Source organism: Polistes fuscatus, unplaced genomic scaffold (genome assembly GCF_010416935.1).
Source record: "Polistes fuscatus isolate 324 unplaced genomic scaffold, CU_Pfus_HIC Scaffold18, whole genome shotgun sequence".
NCBI lineage: Eukaryota > Metazoa > Arthropoda > Insecta > Hymenoptera > Vespidae > Polistes > Polistes fuscatus.
The window spans coordinates 2,911,271-2,930,003 of NW_025113086.1; the positions used below are offsets into that span (position 1 = coordinate 2,911,271).

Genomic DNA, 18,733 nt, shown 5'->3' on the forward strand with positions numbered 1-18,733 from the left:
TTTTTTAGAGATTACTATAGAATAGCAAGTATAAGGATGACAAACCATAAAACCATATTCATATGTACTGAACACACGTGTATGTTATGTTTGTACAATTTATTATTATATTTTTTATGTATATATGTAATGTTAATGCTAGATATACATTATATGAATTTATTTTGTTCCTTATTTTCTTTTTTCCGATTACTATAGAATAGCAAGTATAAGGATGACAAACCATAAAACCATAAAACCATAATGGAAAAAAGAAAAGTAAAGAAAGGAGTTTTGAATTGCTATAGAAGACGAGTAGAGTTGTATGACGATCGATCCATAAATGGTTAGGTATGGGGGCCGTTTGTAATACAACGTGGGAGACCATGAGGTAAGAAGAAGAAAAAAAAATAAATAGAAAAATATAAAAAAAGAAGAAGACGAAGAAGAGAAGTAGAGGAAGAACAAAAAAATGTATGAATGAAATAAAATAAAAGATGACACGGTGGATAATAATTGTTAAAAGAAATAAAAAAAGAAATAAAAAGATACGTGGGGGGGGGGATAAGGGGGTTTGAAATTACAATGGACTGTAAAGTACACAAAGGGGTGCCATTAATCAATCGAAGTGAACCTAATTGTCTTGAATATTACAATTTATACACGTGTGCACGTGTATTATCATTTGCCACTAGTATACACACATGAATCTTATTTTGCATAATATCAAAACACTTACAAGTATATACCATAAGATTATAATTGAATTTTTATTCAAAAATTCTAATCAATATTATTATATTTGAATTATAAACTTAGAGGAATAATTAGAATGTTTTATAAAAAAAATATGTCAATCATCTCGTTGCAAATCTAAAATTCAAATAATTCAATTCTAATCCTGTCAAATGTTATGCAAATTAAAACACATTAATAATCTCACTTGCTATGTCTGATTATACATCACAGTAATCTAAAACTGATCTAATTCTATAACTGCATTAAACATTATAAAAAAATTTTCTTTTATTAAATATAAAAAATCATGTGTGAATTGTCGTTAGAAAATTAAAAATTAATTAAACTTTAAGAATTAGTACACCAAATGTTTGATCAACTAATCACAAATAACAAATTGATGAATTTTGTAATAATACATTAATTCTAAAAGATGATTAATAATGATGTAACCAACGAACAATGTAAATGAAAAAAAAAAAGATCAAAACAAAAAGAAAGAAAGATATTCGAATGACAGTAGCTAGTACAGGTAGGCAGATAGGTAGTCATGCAAGAAAGCAAGGAAGGAAACAGGTAACTAAGAAAGCAAGAAAGAAAGAAAGAAAGAAAGAAAGCTAGCTAGCTAGCAAGTAAGGAACGCGTTTAGCCCTGCCCAGTGTTCTCGACAGCCCTACCCTAAGCGCGTTGTGTTCTGCCCTGCCCAGACCAGTTCGCCCACGGTGAGGAAGACTAACTGTGAGAATTATGTCTCTTACGTTGTCTCTTCAAACCGTAGTCCGATTGATCTGACCGAATCTTGTTACTTTAAATACCGGTTAACAACTACGGTTTATCTAACAATAAATATTTTATAACTGATCATCACCCGCATTCAAATAAGCCGCTATTGTCCTACTCATCTATTTTCCTGTATTTCATACCCTCATCGAAACATGAATTTAATAGTTGATTATATTCGACTAACGGTTTGTTACAAGTTTATTTTCAATATTTTTATCTTATATGTTTCATTTGAAATTAATTGTGCAGTTAATATATTAATATTGAGTACAGTTATGTATTTAATTATACAGTTAATATGTTAACGCGCACAAAATTTATATTATATTTATATTTAATATAATAATTAATATAATATATAATATATAATAATATAATATTGGTATTTATATTATATTGTAAATAATTATGTAATATTTGATTATCCAGAAAAAGAATTTTGTTTTTTCCTATTTTCTCTTCTAAAAAAAATTATCAATTAAAATTGAACAAATATAAAAATTTATACAAAATTGCACATACGTTTGATTAAATAGAAAAAAGAAGTTATCAATTAAATCCAATAAATGTAAAAATAAATACAAAACATATTATAAGAGAGTGTTTAATTATTTATAAAAATAAAACTTGAAAAAATATTCTAACACTTTCCAACTCTTCCTATTTTGATAGTAAAATTAAAAGTAAGTAAAACATTTGATATCGAATAAAAAGATTTTGATCAAGGTTGAACACACCTTGAATTATTAAACTTAAAATGATAATCCTGATGATTATACTGGTTAAATATGTAGTTCATATGTACATGGGGTATCGATGGGATGATCTGTTATGGTGAAACTCGTAACATTTCCATATCCGTCCTACGTCATCAATATTCTTTCTCTCTCTTTCTTTCTTTTTCTTTTTTTACTGTTCGTTCATATGAGTTTCTCATTTCGAATGTACGTCATTCTGTATGTGTGTGTGTGTATGTGTGTATGAGTATGTATGCCGGAACTCATGCGAGATATTTTCTTTATCATCGAACATTATCACTTAACCCGCCTCTTTCTTCTTCATACCATGCATTTTCACATACACATATTTTTCTATACATGTGTGTATATGTGTGTGTGTGTGTTAATTTATAATATGTTAAAAGGAAACGTAAGAGATATTTTTGTTAAAGATTTTTTTTTTTATATAAATGTTGAATTAAAATATTCTATTAATAATAAATTTATTGTTAACGTTTATTACTTATTTATAATAATTTATTATAAATAATGTATGTAATGGGGATAAAAAAACGATTGATTTTTTATTAACAATAGTCTCGATTTATCTTTTAAAATTAAAAACAACATTTTATGAGATGCATTATTGTTATTAATATTAAAAATAAAAAATAAAAAAAAGGAAAGATAAAAATGTTGACTGTCGAATGAAATTAAATGACATTTTTGTTCTTCATCGAATTATTTGATTTCTTATAAGATAATTTATTTTATTTTATTTTTTTAAAACGAGATTCTTTCTTTCTCTGACGTAAGCATGCAAGTCAAAAAGAAAAAAAAAAAAGAAGAAGAGAAAAGAAGTAGCAAAGGTCGAACGCAGGTAGAATATTTTATCCACCATTTTAAATGACATGAATTTAATCCTATTTCTATGGTTCACGGATTATAGATATATATTACAGAATAGCAAAAATATCAAACGAAAGTTTTAACGTATTCCAAGTTGCGAAACACTAAGGGGGACAAAAAAAAAGGATATTCGTGTTTTACAGATTGAATGGAACGGTTTTTTTTAGGTTCGACTACTTCCAAGAATTCACAAACACTTGTTAATCATCGTTAAAATTGATAAGAGAAACCTATGGGGAAACTAAAACCACCGTTACTATCGTTTAGTATACAAATAAGAATATAATTAACGAAAATGAAAATGAAATAAATATTTTTATTAAATATTTTACACACATTATTTAATTATTATTTCAATGTAAAATATTTTTTACCAAACAAAAAAATCACCAAATTTATTTGTAAAAAATTAGAATTAAATTTGGCTTAAATTGAAACGTTGTTTCGAATGAAATTCAAACGAACGTTTAAAAACTAATAGGAAAAAAATTACATTGCATTTTGATTAAATATCGAATATTTTAAAAATAATGCATTAAGGGTTTTAACCCTTTTCCTTTATAGGGAATTTGGAAATTTGGCTTAAAATGAAACGTTGTTTCGAATGAAATTCAACGTTTAAAAACTAATAGGAAAAAAATTACATTGCATTTTGATTAAATGTCGAATATTTCGAAAATAATGCATTAAGGGTTTTAACCCTTTTCCTTTATAGGGAATTTATTTACTATTCCTGTATTTAGGTGCCTAGTCGTACCATTGAGAACTCGCACGAACCGTTTCAAACTAATTTCCTAACTCTAATCGTAATACTATATTACCTTGTCTAGGATTGCAAAGTTCTTGTTACCACCCCCTCCCTCCCACCCTACCTCCCACCATTCTATCCGCAGGAGAAAATAGTTGAAACTAGTTCACTGTGAATTTCGGAATGCATCCTTCGAATTGAACGCGAATTGTTTCTTTTCGGATTTCATCAAAATCTTCAAATTATTTCTACCGATAGGATTAGAAACATAGAATTCAAATTAGATCATAAAATTAGTTCTCGAATTGTAATTGGAAATGTTTCTCAACGTTTCAATTGATTTCTATCGAAATTTATTTTTTTATTTATATTGAAAATTTGTTCTAAAATTGTAATGGAAAATGTTTCTCAACGTTTCAATTGATTTCTATCGAAATTTATTTTTTTATTTATATTGAAAATTAGTATATAAGCTTACATTATTTAACGCGAAGTATCCTCGAGTGATTAGCAATTCTAAGCAAAAAGTGAATACACGTACAAACGGTATAATTATTATACTGAATTTCGGAATGCATCCTTCGAATTGAACGCGAATTGTTTCTTTTCGGATTTCATCAAAATCTTCAAATTATTTCTACCGATAGGATTAGAAACATAGAATTGAAATTAGATCATAAAATTAGTTCTCGAATTGTAATTGAAAATATTTTTCAACGTTTCAATTGATTTCTATCGAAATTTATTTTTTATTTATATTGAAAATTTGTCTAAAATTGTAATGGAAAATGTTTCTCAACGTTTCAATTAATTTCTATTGAAATTTATTTTTTTATTTATATTGAAAATTAGTAGATAAGCTTACATTATTTAACGCGAAGTATCCTCGAGTGATTAGCAATTCTAAGCAAAAAGTGAATACACGTACAAACGGTATAATTATTATACCTGTTCTATGACAGAAATAGGTTATCAAGATGCTACGTAAAGTGTTATTCGTGCTATTAGAGAAACGTTTGTAAACGCGACGAAATGTACGATACTGTAACACAGTTTATTCGTGTTGTTCTCATTTACTTGTAAATTTATTTACGAACAATTTAAACTATCATTTCTTTCGTACAATTTGTGCAATAAAAAATAAATTCAACGATAATTGTCATAAATGGAACACACGTGTTATCAATTACTCGTCTAATCAAGTATTCTAATCAATATAAATACGTTTGTGTATGTGTGAATGTGTGTGTGCGTTGAAAAAAATTGTACTTGCTTTGATTTACAATGATTTTATTTAATTATATATTTTAATTTATTTTTAAATAAATTATAATTAAATTAATTAGTAATTATTAAAAATTTTTAATTTATTTTTTAATATAGTTTTAGATTTATTTTTTTTTTTCTAAAATGTGATTTAATTGTGAAAAAGATAAAAATGTTTGTTGGTGTTCAATTAAAAAATAATAATAATAATAGAATAAAAAAAAAGTAAAGGAAGAAATTGAAGTAAAGGATTGTAAGTACGAGATGGAAAATTCATTAGGTAGCTTCTCTCAGCGTTAGTTCTATAATTAAATCACGCTTTGTATGAAAAAGAAAGAGAGAGAGGAAGAGTATTATTATTATAGTGTTGGTGCAATCGTTTTCATACTTGAAATGCCATTCGAAAATGGAAATTTACTTGAAAAGTATGTAATATTCAACGAATTGTTATAAGTAGACAATTTTTTGTTGTCTGTGTGTGTGTGTGTGTGTTTTCCTTCTAACGTTTATCCTCTTCTATTCTTACAAACGTATTACACGTTGTTTTAAAACTTTATTATTTCTATTTTAAAAAAGAACAAAGAAGAAAAAAAAGGATCACGTAAGAGATTGTAAAGAAAAGTATGAGAAAGTATATTACGAAGACGTATTTAAACTAAACGTATCATTTTCAACGTGGTTATACGTGATTACGAAATTCAACACTTATTACTATTTCATTCTAATATCTATTATTTTCAACAATAATATATTTAATATATTATTTGTATAATATACGATTTTAATGTTGTGTCTTTAATTCAAATTTAAATTAGAAAGTTTTTATCTAATCATAATATATGTATGTGTATGTGTGTGTGTGTGTGTGTAATTTACTTATAATTCTAAATATTTTTTATCTTTGAAATGTTTCCTATTATATATTATTTATTTATTATCCTGTGTACTATTTAAATATTCATTTTTAATTAATCAATTTTAAAACGTTCATTTTATCACGAATATTTTCTAATATTGATATGTGTGTGTACAATATTGCTAATATTTTTTATCTTTGAAATGTTTCCTATTAGATTTAGTTTTTATTATCCTGTGTACTATTTTAAAAAATTCATTTTTAATTAATCAATTTTTCAAACGTTCATTTTTATCACGAATATTTTATTTAATTATTTTATATGTGTGTGTACAATATTTGTAATTATTTTCTAATCTATGAAATTTTTCCTATTACATATTATTCATTTATTTTCCTGTGTACTATTTTAAATAATTCATTTTTAATTAATCAATTTTTCAAATGTTCATTTATCACGAATATTTTATCTAATTATTGTATATGTGTGTGTACAATATTTCTAATTATTTTCTAATCTATGAAATGTTTCCTATTATATATTAATTATCCTGTGTCCTATTTCAAATAATCCATTTTTAATTAATCAATTTTATTTATCACGAATAAATTATTGATTAGAAAATCAATCAATAGTAATGAAGAACGTGTGATCAAAGGTAACACGATCGAATAAGTTGAACTCGGATTTATAAGGAGGTCGGTTTAACTTTTCTAACGTTTTAAAACAGCCTTGACAAGATCCCTGGTTAAGTATTATACGTGTGTGGTCTGTCTTTCGATTACTATTTCCTTCTATTCCTTCTATCCAATCCGTTAATCGTACTAATTTACTTTACCTTTACTAAAATAACTCGATAGTAAAATACGTTGTAAAAATAAGTTCAAACAAAAAAAAAAGAAAAAATAAAAAATACAAACATGTTCTTATCTTTGAAAAATACACACACACACACACACACAAATAATTTCTAAATCCTTAGTCAGACAACTTTATCTGGGCTTTCTTCCAAAAGGTAATTGTCATGGGGGGGAAGGATGAGAAGGGGGAAGGTCTGCAATAAACCCAAGAGGGTTCTAGTTCGTTTCTAAAGAACCCTTTTGGTGAAAGAGAAATTCGTGAGGTGAATCATACAATCCTAAAAGAATTTCAACGTTAAACAGTTAAGTCAAATAGAAAAACCATTTGGAAATGTTCCCATTACGATAAGATGCAATAAAAATCAAATTCTAAATTGTTATCGTCATAGAAAATTGACCAATTTTCTAACACATTTTTCTAACACAATTTTTCTAACACATTTTTCTAACACATTTTTCTAACACATTTTTCTAAAACATTTTTCTAACACAATTTTTCTAACACATTTTTCTTGTCTATAGAAATTTTTTTGTTTATATAACTTTCATTTCATTCCCATAGAAATTATATTTTACCAACCATGGTATAATCATTTGATATTATGTTATGTATTCATTAAATTATACACATAACTAATTATTATTAATTAAAATATTACGAGCAGATTAAAATTGTGTAAAAAAAAAAGAATCAAACTTTTGACCTAAACTGCAATGTTTCTTTCTCTTTCTTTGGCTATCCTCCAAATGTAGAAAAAAAAAGAACAAAAATCCCACGATAAAGATACGGAATGATAAAGAAGTTTATTTTTTTTTTCTTTTTCTTTTTTCAAAGGAAATAAGGTCAATTTCCATTCTAATTTCAATCAAAAGAGAAACTACTTGGAAAGTGTGTAAAATGGTATTACCATAGCATTGAATATTTAAAACCTACGTACACATAGATATAAGTTAATAGAGAAAGAAGCCATGGAAAATGTTTAAATATGATCAATTAAAGTTTCATTTAGAAATAAATTTTCCAACTCTTTGGCCTGATTTTTTGTATCCTTCTTTTTTCTTCCGCGTATATATTGTTAGTTCAACTTTGAACGCGGGGGGGGGAAAAATGATTAACGGTAGTCGGCGAGCCACTTTTTGCGACAAAATATAAAAAAGAAAAAAAAAATGCAAACATATTCCCTTCCCGCATTCCAACTCAGCTCGCGAACATTTTTGTCCTCCTCGTTGTTGTTGTCTTTTTCTTCTTATCTCGTTCAGAAAGAGATTTAAAAAAACAAAATGAAACAACAACGAAAGAGTCCTTCGATAAAAATAAATCACCGTTACTACCACCATCACCATTACATTGAACGAATCAACCAATCAACGAGTATAAAGCAACGAGACACATTTAAAAGTAATCGAAAAATATTTTTATAAAAGAATAATAATAATAAATACATTATTTTATAATTTACAACAACATGTATAATGTGTATTTACAATAAGATCAAAATAACGTTCAAAAAATGATTTTCTAAACAGTCCAAATTTTTTAAGACACCTATTTTAATAATTTTATTTTCTGGGCAAGATAAAAACCATAATTAAATTATTTTATAATTCTATTAAATAATTTTCCTAAACCAATTTATTTCTATATAAACTTATATTTCAATTAAACAAAAATTATTCAATTATTATATTATTTTATTTTTATTTAATTAGATAGAATAATTATAATAAACGTAATACCAATTTTTATCTTGTTCGAGAAAAAAACCTATCTAAAATAAATCAAACTAATTGTAATTGGAAGTAATTGAAAACTATTTTTTAATCCAACACGTGGTTACAAAAAATTCTAAACGAAATGATAGACAAGAAAAATTATTAAAAATCGTGTGTTGTTGAGGTGGTGATGGTGGTGGGTGGGGTGGGTGGGGTTGGTGGGGAAGATTATTCAAACGGGTTAAAATAAAATAAAATAAAAAAAAAAAGCAAAACGTTTGAAACTTATATTTCAATTAAAAATATTATTCAATTATTATATTATTTTATTTTTATTTAAATCTATTTAAAATAAATCAAACGAATAATATGAAATACATTTAAAAAAAAAATATCAAAAGTAATTGAAAACTATTTTTAAATCCAACACTTCATTACAAAAAATTCTAAACGAAATAATAGACAAGAAAAATTATTAAAAATCGTGTGTTGTTGAGGTGGTGATGGTGGTGGGTGGGGTGGGTGGGGAAGATTATTCAAACGGGTTAAAATAAAATAAAAATAAAATAAAAATAAAAAAGAAAGCAAAACGTTTGAAATTTCGTTGTTTCGTTGTTTTGTTTTTCGTTCAAAGGTTCCTATCATCAAAGTATGAGTTACGTACGAATATGTGTGTATATATATGTGTATATGTGTGTATAATATACTAGTGCCTAGGTTGGTTCGTTCTATGTTCTATCTCAGTCTTTCTAATGGTAGAAAACCGGCCGGCCACAAGAGAGGCCACGTTCTTCCCTTCTCTCCCTTCGTTTGTTCCTTCTCCCTCGAGGTATACAGCCACGACCTCGAGCAGGTATCTCTCTACCTGGACGAACGATGTCGTCCTACCTTCAACTGGTTAGAAATTTATCCGAATAATATAACTCTCTCCTCTCTCTCCTCTCTCTCTCTATCTCTCTCTCTCTCTCCTCTCTCTCTCTATCTCTCTCTCTCTCTCTCTTCAAATTTTGATCTAACTAACATTCTAACAACAAAAAATATTAACGAATAAAATGGAATAAATTTTTATTTACAAATGTTTTTTACCACCCACAAAATATCCACGTGTTCTCACGTATATTAAAAATCAAAGAAAAAATATATACCGTGTGTAATAATAATAAATGTTATCTTTTATTTTGAATAGGAAAGAAAATGATTATCGAGTTAATAATTCGAAATAATTAATATAACTTTAACTTTTAATAATTAAATACGTTTGATTTTTAATAATATTTACCAAAAAAAAACAGAAATAATTCTTACTATTATTATTACTATTTAATTATCAATTAATAATAAATTTTATTATTACTACTACGGTTATTGCATCTCGACATATTATAAATAAATATTACAATCCTGTATACTAATAAAAAATTCAAATCTAAATATCGAGTTAACGAATAATGTAAAATAAATAATAGAAAAATTGTGCACGTATTATATAATTATATAGAATAATTATTAATAATAATACGTTTATCTTTTAATAATATTTACCAAAAAAAATATAAATTAATGCATCCCAACATATAATAATTAAATATTACATCTAATGTTTCAATAAAAACATTCAAATCTAATTGCGAACGTATTTTCAATGTACGAAACGAGACACGTTTTACTTAAAATAAAATTAAGAAATATTTTCGTATTAAAAAAAAGAAAGAGAGACAACGATTGGTATGTAAAACAAAGATAAGATTAATGTACATATGTAATAAAAATAAAATAAAATAAAATAAGAAAAGAAACACATGCCTTACTTATCGCAGGTAAAAGATACACATAAGTCGTACGAAACGTGACTCATAAACGTTTCGTGCATGGTATAATCAAACGACTTAATCTTTTTAATCTATCATCTATCTATTTATCTATCTATCTCTCTCTCTCTCTCTATCTTTTTCAAACTCACAATTTGTCGAGTTAGAAAAAGAGAAGAAGAGAAGAGGAAAAGAAGAAGAAAAAAAAACAGAATTATACACCGTTGTTACATAGACACGTATTACACTACAAACAAATAAACAAATAGACACACGCGTGCGCACGAGAAGAAAAAATAAAGAAAAACGTGAATAAAATCGATGAAAAATATGTCTCCCATAAACACAGACACACACACACACGTGTCACGTTGTAATATTTAACATTTCACTTATTTATCGTTCAATTACAATTTTATTATATCAAATATACCTATATATATGTAAAAAAAAAAAAGAAAGGGTTGCAGTTCACTTGTATTATTTTATATTCTTCACAAACTTTGATCTCACTTCACTGAACACAACGAACACTGATTGGAGACAAGAAAAATAATAAGAAAAAATATTATGGCACTATCAACGAGATTTTAATATAAATAAGGAAAATATAACGGGTGGAGGGGGAAATAACGTGTAAATGGTGGGTGGGGGAATAGAATGTATAAAACGTTATTTAAATGAACAAAAAAAAATAAAAAACAAATAATAATAAAGGTATGGGATTAACGAATTACAAGATGGTGGGGATGGAAGAAAATATAACCGAAAAGAAGAAGAATAATAATAATAATAATGAGAGGACACCCGTTAAGTGTCGCTGCTCCAACGTTTTAACCACTATGTCTCGCAACATACTGCACTCGAATGAACGACACTAACGCCCACCCAGTAACTTCTATCCCCTCCCCACCACCCCTCTCCACTCTTTTCTTTAGTTCCTAAACCACTCACTCTCACTCGTTCTTCTAACTCTACCCCCTCCCCACTACCATCACCACTACCACTACGATCATCTCACCGATACTCTTTCCCCCACTCCACTACTATTACTATTACTATTTTTCTATTGTTATTATTATTATTATTATTATTATACTATTATTATAGATTTGGGGTGAGAAATTCTTTTGAAAATGAAACTTTCAATCGAATATTTATTTATATAATTATTATATAATATAATAATTATATTATTATTATATAATTATTAATAATTATTTATATAATTAATTTTTGCAACCCCCCCTCTCCTTGTTGATTTTTTTGTTAAACAATAAGTGAATTTATAAAGACTACTTTTTGAAATGTATATGTGTGTGTGTTGTTTTGAGAACGTTTGTATGAATTTTATTGTTGTAATAATAAATTGTTTGTAATAATTATATATTTAATATTTGTTTTATTTATATATCGGTTAATTTTAATTTAATTAATAAATAATAATATAATAGAATAAAACATGTGTGTGTGTGTGTATAAATTTATATTAATAAATGTTAATTTTGTAATAAAAGAAATGAAAGGTAAGAAAATGAATTATCTATACTCATTCTTAATCGATTATATTTTATCGATATAATCCTACGATTTATCTTATTCACGTAGATAACTGTAAAAGATATTTAAAAGAAAGAAATGTAAAGAAAGTTAACACAAATATTTTATTCGTTAAATCACGATACGATAAACAATTTCAATGTAAAACATAATTACGAAATATTATTTGTTTTTTTTATACCCAACGAGACGAAAGAATTTTTTTCAAACCTGTTTTTCATGTAAATTGTACATGTGCATATGTGTGTATGTGTGTGTGTGTGTTTAAGTAAAGAATTTATTGTACAACTATTCAAAACAAAATATCTCAACATTAATTATGCAAAATAGTATTAATTTATATGTTGATATGTGTAATTTAACGAACTTTTAGTCAAACCTTTTGAAGTTACCTTGCTCGTTATTTTCTACGCTTAAAATGAAACGAAGTAAAAAAAAAAAAAGAAAGGTGTAAAAGGAATTAATGATGGTTGCTGAAAGGTCGTTAAAAAAACGAACCCAACTACCACCGTTTAACGTTAATAACCACCACGAGGATCATTAAAAAATTCGTGTAACATTTTATCAAACGAAATGGTTAACGACAGATGCAAGATACTTCATCAACGTGGTGAATTATGTTTTTTTTTTTTAAAACTACAAAATTATATAATTTCCAATTGAATTTTTTCTAATCGATAAATAGGGGAAACGACGACTTACGAAACTTGTTTGCAACGTATGACGTGAGATCAATCAAACACGTAAATATCACAGGTAAGAAGAAGAAGAAGAAAAAGAAAAAAAAAATAAGCCTAGAAATATTTTATTCATTCGAATTTCTCGTTAATAATTAACATATCATTAAGTGTCTAATGAATAAAATAAAATAAAATAAAAAATAACATTTAAAAAAAATCCATGCAATTAAAATGATCGTAGAGAACGTGTATAATAAGAAAAAAATAAATAAATAAATAATTAGATTTTATTATTAATAATATTAAAATATATATGAATTTTATACTATAATTAAAATAAAATATTTTGTCTTATTTAAAGATTTCTTATTTTTATTTCTAATTTTCATTGTATTTTTATTTCTAATTTTCATTGTATTTTTATTTCTAATTTTCATTGTATTTTATTTCTAATATTCATTGTATTTTTATTTCTAATTTTCATTGTATTTTTTCTTTTCTTTTTTTCTTTTTCTTTTCAATGGACAATGAATAGAAAATAAAACGAAAAATGTTTTATTATTTACAGTAGGATCTTACCGAAAGAGGATCAACCGTTAGATCATCGATCGATATTCACGATCAACACCAAACACGTGCACGCGAACACTTATTCTACAATTTGTATTACACGTTCCTATTTCCAAAAAGGTTTTACAGATAGCAAAGGGGTTACTTGACATTAAAAGAAATTCTTTTTTAAATGCTCGACCTGTCCACAAACTGTTACATTCCTAACTGTACAATAATCGAGAACAAGATCAATCGGATATAAACGAACAATATATTAGAATGCACTTAGAAGTGCATACTCAGTCTTCTTACAAACGTCGATTCTTTGCTTGTCTTTTTTTCTATTTTTTTTTTTCCATTTTATGTTCAATACGATGACATACAAGTTGAAATAAAATGATTAAAAATTGTCTTCTTTCATTGTGTTGGATATTTTTTATTGAAATTATTCTAATTAAATGTGACGAAATTAGTGTTAATAATTATCATGTAAAGAAAAATAATGAAATTGGTTCTTTGTGTCAAGGCCAAATACGTATTGATAATGGTGAGTAAAAGTAATTTATTTAATTCGAGAAATAAAAAAGAAAATTTTTTTTTTATATATATTTTGAATTTTAATTCATTCATAAAAATCTAAGCATTTAATATCATTCATTCATTCATTACCCTACGAATACTATGTAGTGAGTAGTAAGGTGGTAGTAAAAAAAAGTACCGGTCATCTCCGAAAGAGTGCGCCACCAATCAATGGAAAATTATTCTTTCTTTTCGGCGGGAAATTCGCGAAAATTCAAATGAAATTTTGATCAATCGTACGATATTTGAAAAAAAAGAAAGAAAAAAATTATTAATATCAATGATTAATAAACAAATCTCTCTAAATTAATGTAACAAATAAAAAAATAATTTGAGATACGCGAAAAGAAAAAAAAGGAAAAAAAGAAATGAAAAATAATTGAGAAAAACAACGGTAATGATAAAATTAAAAAAATAATAATTAAAAATGTACGATTAATTAATTGATAATAAAAATTGGATCATGGTGTTGTCTCGGTTGGTAAGAAAGCTCGGTCGATAGAGTAAATTTAGTACAAAGAGGTGGGTTTTACCACGGACTGAGGTCTCTCTCGGTCGACGAACTGATTGCTATTGCAACAATAAACAATCATTTTCCTAATATATAAAAGCAAACATAATCAATAACATCTCTCAATCAAAGTTTAAAATAAAATGTATTTTTAAAACCAAATTAACTCGAATAATAATCGAAGTACACACACGTATACGTACACACACACACATTCTCGTTCATAAGAATGTTATAAATAAATGAAATGTTGTTTAATATTAAACTATAATAAAACAAATCACTTGGAAATAAAATTAAACGATAATTAACAGAAAAAATAAAATTCATACATGAATGCACACAAGTGTACAATAAAAATGCACACATTTATTTATTTATATTAAAATGATTAAATGATTATGAAATTATTAAATGAAATGACTTATAAAAAGAATCGGAAATGACGTAACAGAAAACACAATGACGAACACGGTCTGTTAATAGACGAAATTGTTAATAATAATAATAATAATAATTATAATAATAGTGATTACATAATCATCGATTGTAAAACGCACCTGCTACGATTAAATAACAGAGAGAATAAAACTAATGCAAGTGTATTCAATATGGTAGAACGAATTAATGACGTTGCATGTTAACGTTACACGCATGATCGATTATGCAAAGCTTTTTAAGCGTATAAAGCTCGGATCGGTGTTGTTGTTCGTTTATCATATATTGAAAAAGAAGCTTAAGAGAACTAACGAACACAACCCTAGGGGGAAACAGAGTTCAATGATACCTGAACATGAGAAAATCGATTACTATTACTATCCATGAAAGTATCTTCTTTAGATAGAAATTTTATTACAATTTTCTATTATTTATTCTTAATATATGTTTTCGTATTATTCAAATAAATGTTTCGATAAAGTAAATCTATAATTTTACAACCAATTTATTTATATTTAATAATGTAATATAATATATATAATATATATTTTTTAAAACCACTTTTTGTATTACCAATAGCTAAAAAAAACTATAAAATTAAATTAAAATAAAATAAATATATATATATATGTATATAATAATATTTTTGTTGTATCTTTAATTAATTTATTTATATTTATATTATCTTTATATTATTTTTATTTTTCAAATTTTATTCTGGCCACTTTTTGTATTACCAATAGCTAGCTATACTAAAATAAAAAACTATAAAATAAAATTAAAATAAAATAAAAATATATATATGTATATAATATTTTTGTTGTATCTTTAATTAATTAATTTATTTATATTTATATTATTTTATATTATTTTTATCTTTCAAATTTTATTCTGGCCACTTTTTGTATTACCAATAGCTAGCTATACTAAAATAAATAAAAAATAAAATTAAATTAATATAAAATAAAAAAATATATATATATGCAAATAATATTTTTGTTGTCTCTTTAATTAATTAATTTATTTATATTTATATTATTTTTATATTATTTTTATCTTTCAATATTTATTCTGGTTACGTAACAATGAATGTTTGAATAAACAAATAATAATAATAATAATTACGTTGTTCAACGTTAAAACAATTTCAACCACACATTGAATTGAATTTTCTCTAAAAAATGTTCTCAATACAAAATTAAATCGAATTCAAATTGATATGCATACATTGAATTGTTAAATATTCCATTTAAAAAAAAAAACCAACAAAAATCCACACCTGTGGCAAAGAATGATGATGATGATGATCGTGTGAAAGTGTACAATGGGAAACTCACTTCGTGGGAAAGAAATGAGGAAGATAAGGGGTACGAAAAAAAAAAATGAAAAAAAAAAACAAGAAATTCGTAAGAGATATCAAACTGGAGGAAGGTTGTTGGTTGGTTCGTTGGTTGGTTGGTTGTTGAAGATATGAAAATAAAAAAATATAAAAAAATATAAAAAAGAAAAGAAGGTGAAGGTGTAGTCTCGGGCATCGAACCATGACCCCGAGCACCTGTTGCCGCCTCCACGGTTGTAACTCAATGTGGACCAACCTAACCTGCGATTGCACTGCACCTACACCTACACAACAATGATGATGATGATAATGATCATCGTCATCATCATTATCAACGTGATAGAGATCGTAAAACACCTATTGCATAATAAAGTTTAGTATTACTCGTTCCTCTTAATTAAATCGTTAAATTTGTCTCAACTAATTGTTTAATTTACCAAAAAAGAAAACAAAAGAAAGTTATTAAATGTTTTATTTATTTTGTTAAAAAACAAATGTTTATTATAATTGTAATTATGAATTGAATTAATTTAGATAATTGTAACACAGTACACGCGTGTATTTAAATAATTAATAATTAAAAATGTTGAAATAATTTATTAATAATTATTTTTTATCGAAATGTAATGTTTATTGATTTTTTCGGATTATTTTTACAAGGTTGGATTGATTCAAGGCCAACACTCAACCCCTATTAGTCGCCTTTTACGACAAGCAGGGGATACTATGGGTATATTCTAACCCCTACCCATAGGGGTGGATTTAATATTGAAATTATATAATAAATATAATTAATAATGAATTAGTGTGTGTGTGTGTGTGTTTCTACTTATATGGGTAATATTAAATATTATAAATGAATTATTGAAAAAAAGAATTCGTGATCTAATTGTAAGATTATCAGATTATGTCAAGGAACTATAATTCATGATACACCATAGAAAACATAGTTCACCAACAGAAGCCCATTATTGGTGACTGTTTTGTAAGCATTTATCGGAGTCATTGAGCATGAAGTTCTGACAAGTGCACGATTAGGCTATCGCATAAATCGATTGTAATATTTATCGAACCACTTTGTATTACAAATTGCTATACCAACAGAACAAAAAAACTATAAAATAAAATTAAAATATATTGCAATAGATGCAACTTAAAAAAAAAAAAAGAAATAAATAAATAAATTAATCAATTGTTATATAACACGATATTAAATAAAACTTATCGATAATTTTATATATTTACAAATAAACACACACAACACCACTTTGTATTACAAATTGCTATACCAACAGAAAAAAAAAACTATAAAATAAAATTAAAAAATATTGCAATAGATGCAACTTAAAAAAATACAAAGAAATAAAAAATAAATAAAATGAATCAATTATTATATAACAAAATATTAATAAAACTTATCGATAATTTAATATATTTACAAATAAACACACAGACACAACTTTTCCCTAATCAAATATAATTCAATTAACAAACAGATTATTAAAACTATTCCTCATATATCTGACCTAATTTCGATCAACCATAAAACGTCATAGTAATCAAACCGAGTTTAATATTAATCGATTATAAACATATCGAATCGTTATGTTAACAAAACGAAGGACAAACGAGAGAATATGATCAAAACTAATTTATGACTTATTTAATCGAATAATAATAATATACATATAATCAATCAAACATAAACACACACACACACACATATATTCTCAAAGTGTTGCAATCGAAACAAGAAAACTTTCTTATCGTTTGATCTAACCATGGCACTTAAATCGTTAACATAAATTACGTCATACTAACTTCGAATCCACACACACACACACACACACGCACAGAACACGTGCATACACCGATAGTTGTACGTTAATTTCGTGTTTCGAGATAATGAAAGATATAACAGGAGGGGGGTGTATGTGTGTGTGGCCTGGGGAAAAAGTTTATTCGTAATTTGACTGGTTAAAAAAAAAAGTTTAAACAAGTTTCACGTTGAGCATTATCTTCATCATTTTTCATAATGATTCAAAAATTTACGAATCATTTACATGACTCGAATATATCGAATAGTATCGATAAAAGTGTGTGTGTGTGTGTGTTTTTCGATTTCCTATCGTATTTCTCATTCAACTATAGTTGATCCCGAATAACGCGTGTGAATCTAATATTTCGCAGTATAAAACCGCATTATAAAATAAAAAAGGGAAGAAAGGGATGGTTGGGGGAGGGGGATGAGGCAGGAGAAGGAGGAGGGTGGAGGGTGGAGAGAGGAGGAAGAAAAAAAAATTAGAATACAAAAATAATAGAGAGAGAAAAAAAAATAAGAAAGAAAGAAAGAAAGAAAGAAAGAATGGAAACATCCTCTTGCAATTTGATATTCGACCATTGGTTTCCAGTTTCCGTTCTTCTTCAGCAACCCCCAACGAAGGACGGGGGACAAGATTCCATCACGAACTAACGTGTTTCTAGATATACGAGAAGAACATTTCAGGAAAATGAGAGTGTCTCGTTTTTCTATCTTTTTTACTATGATTTTAATTATAATTCATAGGAATTACGAAGTTAAGAAATCAATACGAAAGATTAAAATAATCATCGACAGTAATTTCATTAGTTTTCATTAGTTTTCATCAATTAAATCGAATGGAATAAAAATTGTTCCTTAAAATTATTATAAAA

The 18,733-nt window shown here is 26.1% G+C and overlaps 1 protein-coding gene and 1 long non-coding RNA gene across 2 annotated transcripts in view; both read right to left on the minus strand.

The window, feature by feature from the left end:
* Window positions 1-18,733, minus strand: part of LOC122515550 (microtubule-actin cross-linking factor 1) — a gene marked incomplete in the record, with an annotated part of 139,047 nt that overhangs the window by 104,748 nt on the left and 15,566 nt on the right.
* LOC122515551 lies at window positions 10,874-11,250 on the minus strand. Its single transcript, XR_006303304.1, has 2 exons — window positions 11,188-11,250; window positions 10,874-10,913 (listed from the first exon to the last, which is right to left on the minus strand). It is a non-coding gene; the product is annotated as an uncharacterized LOC122515551 (long non-coding RNA).